The following is a 14,173-nucleotide window of genomic DNA, read 5'->3' as shown; positions in this document are numbered from 1 at the left end:
AGACGGGCCGTTGTTATAATACGAGTCGTGGAACCGTAGTGGCTCGGGGGCACGACCTGTTTCTGAGAGAAGGCTTTTTATGGCCTCTGCAGTAGTATGTAAAATGCTTGAATAACCCCTTTTCTGGCAGCACATACTTTCTAACATGCTCCTGATTTCTGCTAGGGACCAAATACTTTTATTGTGGCTACTGATTGGGTGAGTGCAGCCTGGTGGTGATCAGGATATGATTAGCATTGCGGCTTACTGGGGCCTCGCCTCGTTAGCCTGCACATGTGGCCGTGGCGGGGAGATGTTTGTTGCTGGGCAGATGCTTATTCTGTCTTGGGGGTCGAACGTTTAGTGCTTGGGGGTGCCAGAGCTGGAGGTAAGATAAATTAAAAGCCTTGCAAAAAGTTATTAAGACCTTTGTTTTGGTTTCTTCTGGAGCTCTTATGCTGCAAGTCGTTTAATGCCTTCCCCACAGCTGCCATTGGTTTTCTTTTCTTTTCTTCTTACAGGTTATCACGTGGGCTGAACAAAAAGGAAAAGCTCCAGTGAACAGAAGCTTTGATCCTTGATAGTATTGGACAATACGAATGCTCATCTCCCCAGGCCAGTTGCATCGATATGATGTCCAGGAAGAGGAAACATGTGAAGTCCTCATGCCTCCCATCAGGGCCAAGCTGAAGCGGGTCCCTCCTCCCAGGCTGTGCCATTCCCTCTTTCTCTCCAGGTCTGTGCCGCTCTGACCCATGTCTGTGAGAGGGAAGGGTCTGCAGAGCGGTGGTCTGCGGACAAGTCATGGAAGCCAGCTGGCACTGTGCGGTATTTCTGGCCGTCTCTCTACCGCAGGGTCCGTCCTCTGGGTGGATGTGGACTCTGCCACTTGCTGCCGAGGGCTCCAGGTTTCCTCCCCGAGACCTGCAACAACGGTCAGTCGTTCAAGCCTTATTCCGGTGGAAAGCGCTGGGCCAGTGGACTGGGGAACCATTTTTCTCATCCCTGCTTGCAGGGAGGGGGAAGGGGGAAGTCCCCAAAGAGGACGAGGGGACGGAGAGATGACAAAGCGGCAGGGGGTGAAAGGGCTCGCAGAAGGAGCACAGGAGACGACGTGCAAGGCCACGCAGGAAGGTCTGGCTGGGCGAGAGGAAGGCCTGGTTTAACAGCAGGACCACACACGGCTGGGAGGTAAGGACATATTTGCATCTACACCTGCTTCTCCCGCGCTGCTGTGTGCGTTAGACTCGCGAGCAAGGTCCGTGTATGTGTCTCTGCTTCCACCCTCATGTGAAGAGCTGCTTACCCCTTCCCAACAGGTCACCCGTGAAATTGCTGGCTAGTGCAGGGGTCGGCCGCCTACGGTCCGCAGGCCAGATCCGGTCTGTGGGGCCGTGGCTTCGGCAGCTTTCAGCGGGGTGCAGCTGTCTGTGCCGAGCTGCGAGTGGGTGCTGGCACCAGGGCACCCTCCCCAAGACATGCTGCGGTCGGGCGGGCGGGGGGCAAGCAGTGGAGGTGGCCACGTTTTAGGAGCCGGGTCCTTCTGACCCCCACTGGGCAGTGTTGCATCCCCCTGGACTGTGCCTTCCTCCTTCTGGCGGGGGCCTTTGGAGCGGGCGTGGAGGTGCCTGGGGGTGACGTGTTCTCCGCAGGCGCTTGAGACCCTGCTGGGCTGAGTGCGAGCGGTTGAGTTTTGTTGGGTTTCTCAGCTTTGAATTTCAGAGCAGTTCTGCTTTAGTGGGAAAGCCACTGCCTACCTTTTCCCTGCGGTTGTGACAGAAGCATCTGTCTTATTTTCTCTTCCAAAAAAGTGCATGGCACATTTGCTCGTCGCTCGGGGCTTCCGGGGACGTCCACCCTGTGCCCACTGTTACCCGGTGGCAGCAGCACGACGCTCTGTAACCCGCTGGGCCTGCGCCGGCCTGCTTCTGGCACCCGAGTTAGCTTGGGTGAAAAGTGACTTTGATAAATGGTAGAGGAAAGGTTTTCCCCTGCATGATGGTTGGGTTGAATGAATAATAATAATAATAAGCAAGGAGAAGGCACTAGTACTTTTCACTTTGTGAGACTAGCGTGTTATTTGAATACCTATTGATCTGGTACTGGTGAGGCGTTACAGCTGTGATGGGAGAGAAGACGTCTGGGTACATGCAGCCTTGCAAGCAGGCATGCAGATTTCAAAGAGTGGAAGAAAGCAGCGTAGCGCATAGGTAGTAATTAGGACCAAGAAGAAAGAGGCTTTGGCTTTTCTCCTCAAAAGGAAGCACAGTTGTATTTGAGACCGAGGGCTGGGGACGGGTGTTTGGGAGCAGGCTCCGCTCCTACAGCCCTTGAACAGACCTAGAAACAAGTTACTGGGGTTTTGTTGGGGTGGGCGGGTGCGGGTTGAAATGCGGTGCCGGAGAGCGCGGCTGTGATAACGCAAAGTTATAGGCCAACAAAGCAAGGCTGAATAAGAGGTCACGAAGCTTTTATTTTGTGAAGTCAAATCTACAGGAGATTCAGCGGCAGTTCCCTGTTCCCTGTGCCAAGGTGGCCAGCCTCTCGAAGGCTCCTCCACCCCTGCCAAGCCTTTATTCAGCTTCGTGTCCCAGGGGGTCAGTTGCTGCACCGTGAAACTTCGGTCTTCTCTCCACGCAGGTGCTTTGGACTCGAGACACACAGGGACACTGGAGCGCGTGCATCCGTGCACGCTGTTGCTTTTAGAAATGAAAACTGCTGAGAGCTGTTGGGCCAAGATGTCGGCGTTTCAGCTGCTTGCATCACCCTTCGTCGCAGTCCAGGACTAACCACAAAGTGGTCTGTGGTTGTCGGGAGCCAAGTTTGGGCTTCTCTTTGCTGCCTCTTATTGCTGTAACTTGGCAAAGGTTTTGGTTACGTCTGTGACTTCTCTTCTCAACATTTCTCGGCTCTTTCAGCTCATCTGTTTCTTGTTCACTCTTTGGTACAGCTCCGCTGCTGGTGGCTGCCGTAAGATCCCGACTCGGCACGACTAGCCAGCACGCGGTCTGAGGGACCTGCGCGCGCGAGGGCGCAGCCATCCACTTCAGCGGGAGTAGGGGCTGGCCCCGCGGTACCTGTGTAGCCCAGTGTAAAGAGGCAGCCTGCGGCACAGCCATGCAGGAATCCTGACAAACTATGATGGGATTTAATTTCTTTGCGAGAGCTGCTGATGCCTGCTGTGTATCGACCGTTCTCAAGTCTATCGTGCCTCTACTCGCGCACTCATCTGATCTCCCTGACACCGTGCTGTTTCCCCCTCGCTCAGTCCTCTAGGAGAGTTTCCCCACCTGCAGTAATGCAGAATGCGGACATTTTCTGTCTGTAGTCTTGCCCTGGTGGGAAGAGTCATTGCTACGTCCTTTGAATGTGCAGCATGTGCAGTGCCTAAAAAGGTAGGAGCTAGAAAGTCGCTTGTACTTCATTGTCCTTGTATCTCAGAGGAGCAGGAGCTGGCTTGGGTGAGCTTGTAAGGCCTTGTGTTGGAACAGATCCTGTTCTGTTAACCCCATTGCTTCCTTCTCTCTGACAGCACTTTTCATCATGTACCATCTCTTTCCATGCATATCGCCCACCGAAGCACCTCATGGTTTCCCATGTCTTCAGTGACACACCAGAGGCATCTGAAGTGAGCATTCGGATCTGCAAGGCTCATGTGAGGTCCCCAGCTGTGGACCAACAGCGGTCATTACAGGTCTGCTCTGGGCCAAGGAGCATTTTGCAAAATACAGTCATATTCCCGGCAGCAAAATGGCAAACGCGAGGTGGGAGGCCCAGGCTTCAAAAGCACTGTGTTGTCTCCACGAGGCTGTCTGTGAGGGCTGGTGTGCCCTGGTTGGAGAGACCCACCTCGCTGCTGAATGGTGACCTTGGTGCTCTCTTTTCAAAAGCAGGGCGTTTGGTTTGCTAGCTTGTCTGCCGGGCTGTTGCACAGATGGTTATTTGAGTGAAGCCCAGGATCTGCGTCCATTCAGAGCTGTTCTGGTAGTTTCTTCTGCTAGATGAAAATTAACTCACCACTTAACAAATATTGGTGCTTTGGCCAGAGCAAGGAAAGAGGTCCTCAAACTTGGGCAGCCTGATGGTGCTATATCCACAGACGGGGGGGTGGCAGCAGCAGGGCAGGTTTCCTGTCTGTAGCCCGTGCCCATTCATCCCTTGCCTTCGCTGCCGAGTCTGCCAAGGACGTTTCCAGCAGCGCTGCCTGTGATGGCCCGTGGTGCCCTGCCCTTCCTCTGCCTCTGCCTCTCTCTCGCTCTTGTGCTAGCTGAATGTGGTACCTCACACAGTACTCTGTGCCGTGAACTAGCATCTTTCCCAGGAGATCTCGCGTGAGAGGATTCATGACATTGTGTACACGCAGAATCTGCAAAACTATAATGTGAACCTGTTGAGCAGGATGGGCTGTGTCTCAAGGAGGGAGAAAAGTGAGGGACTACAGACAACCCCTTTCTTCTGTTGCTTTTACTTTCCACAGTTAATTCGAGAGCTGGATGCTCATTTAATTGAGCTCCTGCGCAGTTTGGAGGGATTACACAGGGAACCCTTGAGCAGAAATGTTTGGCTTTTGGTTGTGTGACGGGATAACAGTGTTCTCGAAACGTCTGTGATTCACAGAGAGACTGTGTGTGTGTGTGAGGGAGCAATTACAAAGGATTATTTGTAGGTAATAAGGACAGCTGTAGGTCAGGCTAATGCAAGAGCTATTTTACTATTGGCAGTACTATTGGCAGTTGATACAGTCCATTTTAGCCAATAAAGCTCTTATATTTTGCAGCCCCCCTGCTGCATCAGCCACCGCAAAAGATGCCGCTAGTGACTGTTGAGTGGTGGTTATCTGCTGCATTTTGCCTTTGCTGTGTAGAGCCAGATTGCCTCCCTTCCTCTCGGAGACCTGAAGAAGGGGGCCTGTGCCCGAGAGCTTGTCAAACGCCTGCCCCGCTCCGCAGCCGGTCCCGTCAAAGATGTCCCGACGAAGCCCTCGCCTCCTGTACGTTTCCGAGCATCACAGCACCACAGCCCTCCTCCCTTCCAGTGAAACACCTGCGAGAGGGGTGTTTGGGATGCCCATTGATCCTTTCGACTGCTCAGCAGTGTTGTACAGAGGAGCTCTGCACCACCCAATGGCATAGGAGTCAAGATTTTCTGACCCGACCAGTGGTTTTGGACGCCTTCTTTTTGGGTGTCTGTCTTAAAATGGTTCCAGGCTTTCAGAGGGCAGCGTGTAGTACTTTTTTTACAAACAACGGCCCCACGACAGTCTCTCCATCAGCAAACATAAACTAGCTGGAGAAAGAGACACCCCAGTGGCCATGAGCTGTCTGACGGGTCAGCCTGGAAGGGGAGAGGGGGGTTGGTTGTCAGGCTGGCGCAGCACGTCGCTCCCTGGACTGACATTGTTTTGGGTGATGGCAGATCCTTGGCTTGGCCTGGATCTCCTCTGTCTGCCCCGTTCTGCTCCGTGTCCTCTTTCATGTGTTTCATACCTGTCTCTTGGTTTCCCTTTCCCCTTCACTTCCCGTTGTTTGAGACTCCTTCTGCCACAAAACCGTGACCCAGCATTCAATTCTTAGGTGTGATGGTACGGCTTCACGCTGCACGCATCCGTCTGTATTTTTAAAATTCATTCTGACAGCCTCTTATCCTTTGGACAATGAAACCAATCCATACAACAAAAAGTTCATGGATTTTGTGTGTGCTTCTAGTTACTGCAAAGGGCATTTCCTGAGCACCTATTCCTGCCTGCTGTGCGGCTGATGATGTATTGCACTAACGGTGTGTCATTGATCTAGCACGGCGCTACCAGTTGCCTTTTTGGGGAGGTTTGTTGTTTGAAAGAAGTTGTTAGTCCGCGCCGCGTGGGATGGGGAGGATGATGCTGGCATCTGGCTGGGAAGCCCCGGATGCAAACGTTTACTTCTGTTATCGGGGGTAGTGGCAAGAAGGGACGAAGCTGTCACAACGGCTCCGCGGGCAGGCTGCAAAGCAGGCGCAGTGCCAGATGCCAGGCGCCGTGTTTGGGGACGGGGGGACGCGGGTGCTGGTTTCAGGTGTGCGATGCCGAGAGCACTCCTAGTAATGGTTCGGGACGGCGGAGCTGAGGGCGCTAGGAGTGGCGCACTCTGGGAAATCAGGTTGCCATTCAAAACCTGCGATTAAAGACGTTCTCGTGCATGTTATTAGGTAAACACCGTGGCATTCACGAGCAAAGCGGGCGGTTCTCCGTGCAGCGGGCAGGCGGGATGACCTTTATTATTACGCTCACTCGCTGTCCTTGCACAGCACGAGGACATCTTTGCAGGCTGCTTTGGGGGATCTCTCAGCGGCCCTTGGTGGCTTTTGCAAGACGTGGGTATATGGGTGACAGGCTGTGGATGCGTCCAAGAGTACGGGGTGCCCCCCTGGGCGGAAAGGAGCTTTCACACGAGAAGCAGAGTTTTATATGGTCTGCTTAGCCCCTTGTGTTTGTCAGGCAGCAAAGGTGTCCTAGCTGCTTGGCTCCGTCCAGCGCGTCTGCTGAAAAGCAGGATTTTTTCAAAGGAAGATCCCCACGTACACGGGGTGGGACCCTTCAGTGTGTTACAGCGAGGCGGCTCTCTCGGCATGCTGAGACCACGCACCGTGTGCTGGGAAGCAGGGACCAGGCAGGCTGGAGGATGGGTTTTGATCCGCTTCAATGCAGAAGCTGGAAAGTGCGTTAAACCGCCGCTCTCTCCCTCCCCTCTCCTCCCCTCCTCTCCCCATCCTGCACCTGGTGCCTGCGACCTTCCCTTTGCACAAGGAGACCCTCGCACTTGTCCTCTCTGCAAAGGAGGCTTCACTGTCTGGTACACCCAGACTCCCCTTGAAGCAAAACACTTCCATGTTTTAAAGGCGCCCTAGACCTGCCTTCAAGAGGCCTGTGAAACCCTGGGGTACGTGACAGTGTTCGTTTCTGCATTCCCCTTGCCAGCGGTATGGTGCAGGAAGGGCTCTGCCTCGGAGATGCGTGAAGTTCGGGGAGTTTCCACTTGGAGCTGCGATGTGTTAAACCTCACCGGCAACTCGCCTTGCGTCTGCCGTCCCACAAGAGACTTAGGACACCAAAGAGAGAAGCAGATGCAGACTTTTGTGCACCTCTGACAGCCTTGACCTATTGATCTGCCATCGTGAAAGGGCTCACGAGGGAGGGTGGGGGGACTCGCATCCAAAGGGACAGGCCTCCTTGCTGGTCACGCGGCTGATCACCAGCGTGCCGAGAGACTGTCCCGCAGGGCTCTCAACTGGCCATTCGCTCTTGCGTCTTGTTTAATTTACAGCATTTTTGTAAATTGAATGAAGAAAAGTGGCACCTTGCAGGGCAGGCGTCAAACTGAGGAGGGAGCGGGCGTGGGATGACCGGCTGGTAACCGGTTGCTGCAGTCACCGAGCCCTAACCGACAGCTCCCGGGGATGGAAAAGGAGGTGGCCGTGCACTCCCGGGCCTTTAAGCACACGACGTAGAAGCCCCAGCTCGTCTGTGACGCGAATGTCCCGTGCTTGGTCTCTGCCCGCGGTGAATATGTATATTTTTAAGTTTGGACAAAAGTCCCACGAGCCGCTTGCGCGTTCCCCATTGTGAATGCAGGGCATGCTGCCAGGAACAGAAACCCTGCAATAACTTGTTCACAGATATCTCCACAGTGTCTGAAGTTCGAAATTGGTGTGGAAATAGTCCTGCCTGAGTGTGCAGGATCAAATGGGAGGAAGATTGGATGGGGAATGAAATAAAGATTGTGTTGAGGGAGGTCTTGGAGTCTGGGGCGTAGGTGGCTGCCAGCCCTTTGCCGGGTTTGCGGCGGAGCGTGCTGCTCTGCTGTCTGCCGCGCTGATCCCCTCCTGACAGCTGGCTGAGCCGGTCTTTCCGCGGGGAACGAACAATTGGTTGTTACTCTGCTGTATATATATTTTTAAATGAATGCTTAGCAGTGAGAGAGCTCTTTGTTTCTTTAAAGGGTTCAGCGATGAATAGCTGATATTTCCTTAGTTCTTTTATCCTTAAGGACCTCAAAGCACCAGAGCCACAGACAGCGTAGAATAGAAGCAGTTTTTATGAGGAAAATCACATTTTGTTGCAGCAGTCCTGCCGTTTCTCTTCACGAGAGCAGTTTATATATTTATTTATTATCTTTCAGATGCCAAAAAGGCTCAGGGCAGCTTATACGAACAGACAAATAATTTATTAAATCAGAATAAAATATTAAAACATTGCTCAAAAAAAGTTTCTGCACCACCAGCATTGACATATTTTGTGTCCTTTATTTTTTAATCTCTTTGCTGAAGAGGCTGTGGAAGTGGAAATGGTGTTAGCATCTGCCGTGAGCATCCTGCCCCTGTGTCAACTCCACGCAGTGCCGTCCTGTCTCTGAAACCCTCAGCAGGAAATACTGTTAAGTGCCCCGACGGTGTCCTCGGGGAACGTTACTATATAGTTTTGCTATTTGTACTTCGAGATCATGTATAAATGTACAGACTTTCCCAATACAGGCCTACTTTACCCGTCTTTCTGGTTTTAATCTTAATTTTCCTCCACAAACTTGAACTTCTCAAGTAGTTCCTGCTTGTATGCGTTGTTTGTAGTCTGATTGCTGCAGAGCAGACTTAAAGGGCAAAAGGGGAAAGGGTGGAAAATTGGTGAAACAATAAATGTGTCATGAGACATAAATGTACTTTATGGCTGAATTTCAGAGCACACTTATGGAGTAGACCTGCTTGTAGCAAAGAACCTTATTCACGTAGCATCTGAAATAAAATGAACCTCTGAGTGGTTTTACTACTGCGGCTGTCGTGATTCGTGCCACAGGAGCTATATGTTTGTGTTAGGGAAAACCAGAAATCTGTATTTCTCTCTGAAACAGCTGTATCTTGGAGAGTGACAGGTAATCCCAGCAATTACTAGGACAAGAAGGTGGGAGTCGGCGCGTGGTGTCTTTTGTGGGCAAACGGTCCCGTGCACGCTCTGTGACAATTTGTGCAGGTCCTGTAGCAAGCAGCACGGGCATTTTTTGTTGGCCCTGATCACAATAATCATTTCCAAGGCAAAAATATTCCCTGTGACCTGGGCACTGGAGCTGTGGCAAGGATCCCTGCCTGCTGTGACCGGTGCGTACGAGCATGAAGAGGTGGCACCGAGAATACCGTTGGCATCCTCCCACAGGAAGCCGATGTGCCAGGCCTCCCAGGGTCTGCTGCCTCTCGACAGACAGGCCACCGCAGGTTAGATTTGGTCTGGATCCTCAAAGATATTTAGGTGCCACACTCCCACTGACCTGGCACGGTCTGGACGGCTGTGCCTTTGACAGCACATTGACCCACCAGCCCGTCTGGTCAGTTGGCCGGTAGCATCACTCCCCTGCATGGCTGTGGGGGTAAGTTTGCACCCTCAGCAAGTTTGCAGATGACGCCAAGCTGGGGGGAGGAGTAGATGCGTTGGAGGGCAGGGCTAGGACTCAGAGAGACCTCGACACATTGGAGGACTGGGCTGAAGAAATCCTATGAGGTTCAACAAGAGCAAGTGCAAAGCCTTGCACTGAGGAGGGAGCGATCCCCTGCGCCAATGCAGGCTGGGGGTGACGGGCTGGGCAGCAGCTCTGCAGACAAGGACCTGGGGGGACAGGGGACAAGAAGATGGACAGGACCCAGCAGTGTGCCCTTGTGCCAAGAAGGCGACTGGCATCCTGGGCTGCATCGGTAGGAGCGTTGCCAGCAGATGGAGGGCAGTGATTCTTCCCCTTGATTCAGCACCGGGGAGGACACATCTGGAGTCCTGTGTCCAGTTTTGTGCCCCCTGCTACAGAAAGGATGTGGACACACTGGAGAGAGTCCCGTGGAGGGCAATGCAAATGGTTGTGGGGCTGGGGGACAGGACTGGTGAGGAGAGGCCGAGGGAAATGGGCTGATTGAGTCTGGGGACGAGAAGACTGAGGAGGATTGAATAGCAGCCTTCACCTCCCTGCGCGGGGTTGCAAAGAGGATGGAGCTGGGCTGGTCTCAGTGGGGGCAGATGGCAGGACAAGGAGCAATGGGCGCAAGCTGCAGCAAGGGAAGTTGAGGTTGGATATTAGGAAAAAGTTTCTCCCTAGGAGGGTGGTGAAGCGCTGCAACAGGCTCCCCAGAGAGGTGGTGCAGTCTCCATCCTTGGAGGTGTTGAAGACCCAGGTAGGCAAAGCCTTGGCTGGGATGATGCAGTTGGGGCTGGTCCTGGTGTGAACAGGGGGTTGCACTAGATGTGACTCCTGAGCTCCCTTCCACCCTCGCTGTCTGTGACTATGAGTAGCTCGCCGGCAGAGGTGGGCTCCTAGGAGCAGCTGAAATGCTCCTGTTAAAGGAGGGGTACATGCAGAGAGCTGAGGGTGTTTGGTGGCAGGTCAGACTGCTTCCTCCTGTCATGCTTTCTACTAAGAGTACAATTACAAGCTGTCTAGAAAGGGTTAACGGGTGGTTAATCAGTTGTAGGTGATTGGAGTCCTGTTGTCTATTGAATTAGCATTAGCACCTAAGAGCGCCGGCTTTAGGCGAGTGTGCTGGGTGCTGGACGGACACAGAACGGAAAGACAGTCTGCATCTCGGACAGTTCATGACCGGAGTAGCAGACGCTACACGAGGGATGGAGACAGACCGGCACATACTCACCCCCACAGACCGCACGATGGCAGTGATGGCACTGACCATTGCCACGCGTGTCACAGGCAGCACAGAAAGGGAGGCATGCGAAGAGAAGAAAAAGTGGACGTCTAGGGGAACGGTCCCTGCCGGAGCAGCATGGGGCAGAGCACTAGGCCTGCTTGACAGCTGAACCGGCAGCGCAGGTTGTGATGTCTGTACACACCGCTGTCGTGCGCCGAGCCTGTGCCATCTGTTAGTCACTTCTTTACACTTCGTTCCTTAATGCACCCTTATGATTAAGCGTGACCTTGCCTTCGCTTGTTAGGTAAATGCTTGCAAACTTGTCAGGCGGATGTGTATTTTATTCAGACTCCTGCCATCGGCCTTTTACGGGAAGCGCCGTTCCTGCGTTCTGGGGTAGCAGTTCTGGAAAGATGTTTAACTTTCCTTGTCTTTTTGCTCGCTGATGTTCAGCCAAATAAAACTCTCAAGTTTTGCATATTTATTAATGAAAAGTACAGCTATGTAGCTACGTCTCTTGAAGACAGGGAAGTATTAATGCCATTGCACAAGGCGTTGGTAAGGCCTTAAAACGGATGAATGTAAATTGGAACAAGTGCAGAGAAGGCGACTAGGGTGACCAAGGAAACAGAGAGGAGTCTCATAGACGTTGGCTTCTTTGGCTTAGCAAAGGGGAGGTTGAAAGGTGATATAGTAACTCTTTAGAAATGCATTTGCGGGTGAAGGTCAGGGAAGGAGAAGAGCCATTTAAATGAAATGAAAGTATTGGTCCAAGATTGAGAGCCTACCAATTTGTCACAAACACACGTAGACTGGAAAGCAGAGGTTTTTAGCCATTAGAGGAGCGCCGTTCTGGACCGGCGGGCTCAGCAAAGTAGCGGGGGAAGGAGCCCAGATTCTGTCAAGACCGAGCCCTTGCGTTTCTGGCGGTGGTAGCGTGATAGGATGGGTATTCTTGGGGCATGTCACATGTGGCCTCTAGTGCCTGGTTTCTCTATGAGGAGGTTTCTCCATGACCTGCTTGCATGTGTGGGCTGTGTCTGGCAATCCCAGGCTTCAGGGCTTCTGCTGAGGCCAGGACAGCATTTCTTTCCCCCGTTTCCCCTTCTCCACACATCCTCTTTGGCTTCTAAGTTGTTCCCTTTTTTTTCTCCCCCTCCACTTCCTTCTGAAACATTGAGCATTGGCTGTGGCTAGAGGTGGGAGACTGGCCTGGGGGAACTGGTGCCTTTCCTCGTCCTGAGAGCCTGGCCGGCGTCTCGCTTGCACGTTCACAGATCTGCTGTCAGGAGGCGATTTCCCGGAGGTCAGACGAGCAAGGACTCCTGGGCGGGCTGTGTTGCCTTGCCTGTTGCGTGGGCCCGGTCCTCTTCCGTGGCCAGGCATTGGTGGCACCCTTGTCTTGGCCACTCTCTTCCTATGGCTATTTCAGATATTATTTTTTGAGAGAATGCCCCCCAGCAGATCTTCTCACAGACCCTTTGGACTAATGATTACGTGCAGATGTAGGGGACTGGAGTCACGCCTGGGAGATCTGTCTCCGTCTTGTTATATCCTTAGCCTCAAAAGCATCCCGTGCCTTTATTTCATCACCTCCTTTTGCTTGGTGAAGACGTATTTCTGTCGGTTGGCTTTGCATTTACCCCCTTTTCATCTCAGTGCGTACCTGCTTGTCCCGTGCCCTGGGCCGTGGAGAGCAGAAGCTCCTAGTCCAGCGTCCTGTGCACGTGGGCCGGTGGCCCGAGACAGGGGGACGGCTGTAGAGGGGCAGACTGAATACATCGGTCCACAGCCAAATAATTTCTTTCTCATTTTTTTTTCTGGACTGCACTTTATGAGTGTTTTCTTTTGTTTATTCTGTAGCAATTAAAGTATTAGCCAGACTCTGTAGTTTTCTAATTGTTTTAATTAATAGCAACACAAGCTGTGCCTGCAAGCTAGCATAATGGAAGCATCTTCCCACATCCAGCGCCTGATTCTCTTTCCTCTTGAGCATGCACGTTGGCAGCCGCTCGGCTGGCGTCAGTCGAGTTACGGCGGCGTGCACGCGGTGAGAGAGGAGAGCCACCTCCTCCTCCTGCTGCTGCTCCTCTGCTTTGGTTTTCTCTGACCTCCGCTCTACCTGAGCGAACTCAGCCAAGTCCTCCGGGCGCGAAGGCAGCTGAGGTGGCGGCCTCCTCTCTGCACTGGAGTTCCCTCCTCTTCTTTGAAATGCTGCCGCTCCAGCATCACGACGTGGACAAGAGCAAGGAGCTGCAGACTGGAAAAATGCAGGTGATGCTCCTGTGCTATGCAGTACCTGAGTTTGGAGCGCCTCTCCTAGCTTTGGTAGAGAAAGCATTTAAAATGCACCCTTCTAACATATTTTCTCCTCTTTTTTGGTGGGGGGAGGAGGGGGGGACAGTTATTGGCCAAATAATTACATTCTTCACAAACCTCCAGTTTTTTCTCTCTCTCTCCCCACCCCCCACCCCACAAGTGTATATGCACTTGTGTGTACACATGCAGACACACACACAATCACTCTAATAAAATGAACAAAAACGATGAATTGAAAGAGCCTGTGTCACTTTAACCTTGCAATATGCGTCTATGAGATTTATGACTAATCATTATCTTTGGACTGTCAAAATATCTATTGGCACATCTAAAACTTTACGGACTCATCACTTTACAACAGTTCAGAAATTGCATCCAAGTTCAGGGCCGTCGTTTTATGTTCGTTGTTCAGTACTTGGAAAAAGATCTATATTAACAGTCTTGTGGATGATAAGGAGGTGCAAGAGAAACTGCTGAATTATCAAATTAAAGACTATAGTGGCATATTCTCCTAGCAATGCTTTTATTTGGGGATATTGTTCTTATCAAGAATAAAATTTTGCTGAAGATGTCCTTCGAGGAATCATGCTTCTTTTTCATTTACATGTTGGCAATATTTTCCCTAATATGGTATGATACTTTCTTTAAGATGATAATGTATATGTTTTGAAACATCCAAGGGTATGCTTCAGTTTCTGTACTGGTGATTTTACTGTTTAAGCACAGTATTATATACAGGTATGTCTTAACATTTAAACCAGTCTGATGGTTAGTATCATCTACCTAAAATGAATAATTCATGACGGTTGTTGTCGATAGTCCTTCCATGCGAGGATGACAGTCTTCCAGTAAATAGGGATGTCGGGAAATGACTGCTGAAGTCCATCAACACATCTGTCCCTTCTCCTTCTTGCCTATGTGGTTCTGGCAGCCCGCTTCACTTGGGATTTTGGGGGGTTTCTGTCTGTCAGCTCAGCAGTAATGATGGAAACGAACAGGCTTTCTGTCTTGACCTTGTTTCATGGATCACTTTGTCTTTAAATCTCTTAGTTGTGCGTTAATCCCTGTCGTAGTCTGTCTCTGTCTCTCTCATTCCTTGCTCTCTGGCATGTGCCATGAACGGTAACCTGTCCAGACCCCTTTTTTGACAGCCGTCTTTCTTAAGTCTCCTCTAACAGCGTTGTTTCTCATTCTAGCCATTTCCTCATTCGTTCACTTTCTTTTTTGTTTT

At 51.7% G+C, this 14,173-nt stretch overlaps 1 protein-coding gene across 1 annotated transcript in view; it reads left to right on the top strand.

Moving 5' to 3' along the window:
- Positions 1-504: 504 nt before the first annotated feature.
- Positions 505-14,173, top strand: part of HTR2C (5-hydroxytryptamine receptor 2C) — a 370,182-nt gene continuing 356,513 nt past the window's right edge. Inside the window, exon 1 of the mRNA XM_059732933.1 lies at positions 505-1,170. The gene's annotated coding sequence lies outside the window, so the exon portion shown is untranslated. The remainder of the gene's footprint in view (positions 1,171-14,173) is intronic.

Source organism: Alligator mississippiensis, chromosome 8 (assembly GCF_030867095.1).
Source record: "Alligator mississippiensis isolate rAllMis1 chromosome 8, rAllMis1, whole genome shotgun sequence".
Classification (NCBI taxonomy): Eukaryota; Metazoa; Chordata; order Crocodylia; family Alligatoridae; genus Alligator; species Alligator mississippiensis.
Note: the sequence above shows the minus strand (reverse complement) of the source record. Positions and strands in the feature narration are given on the sequence as shown.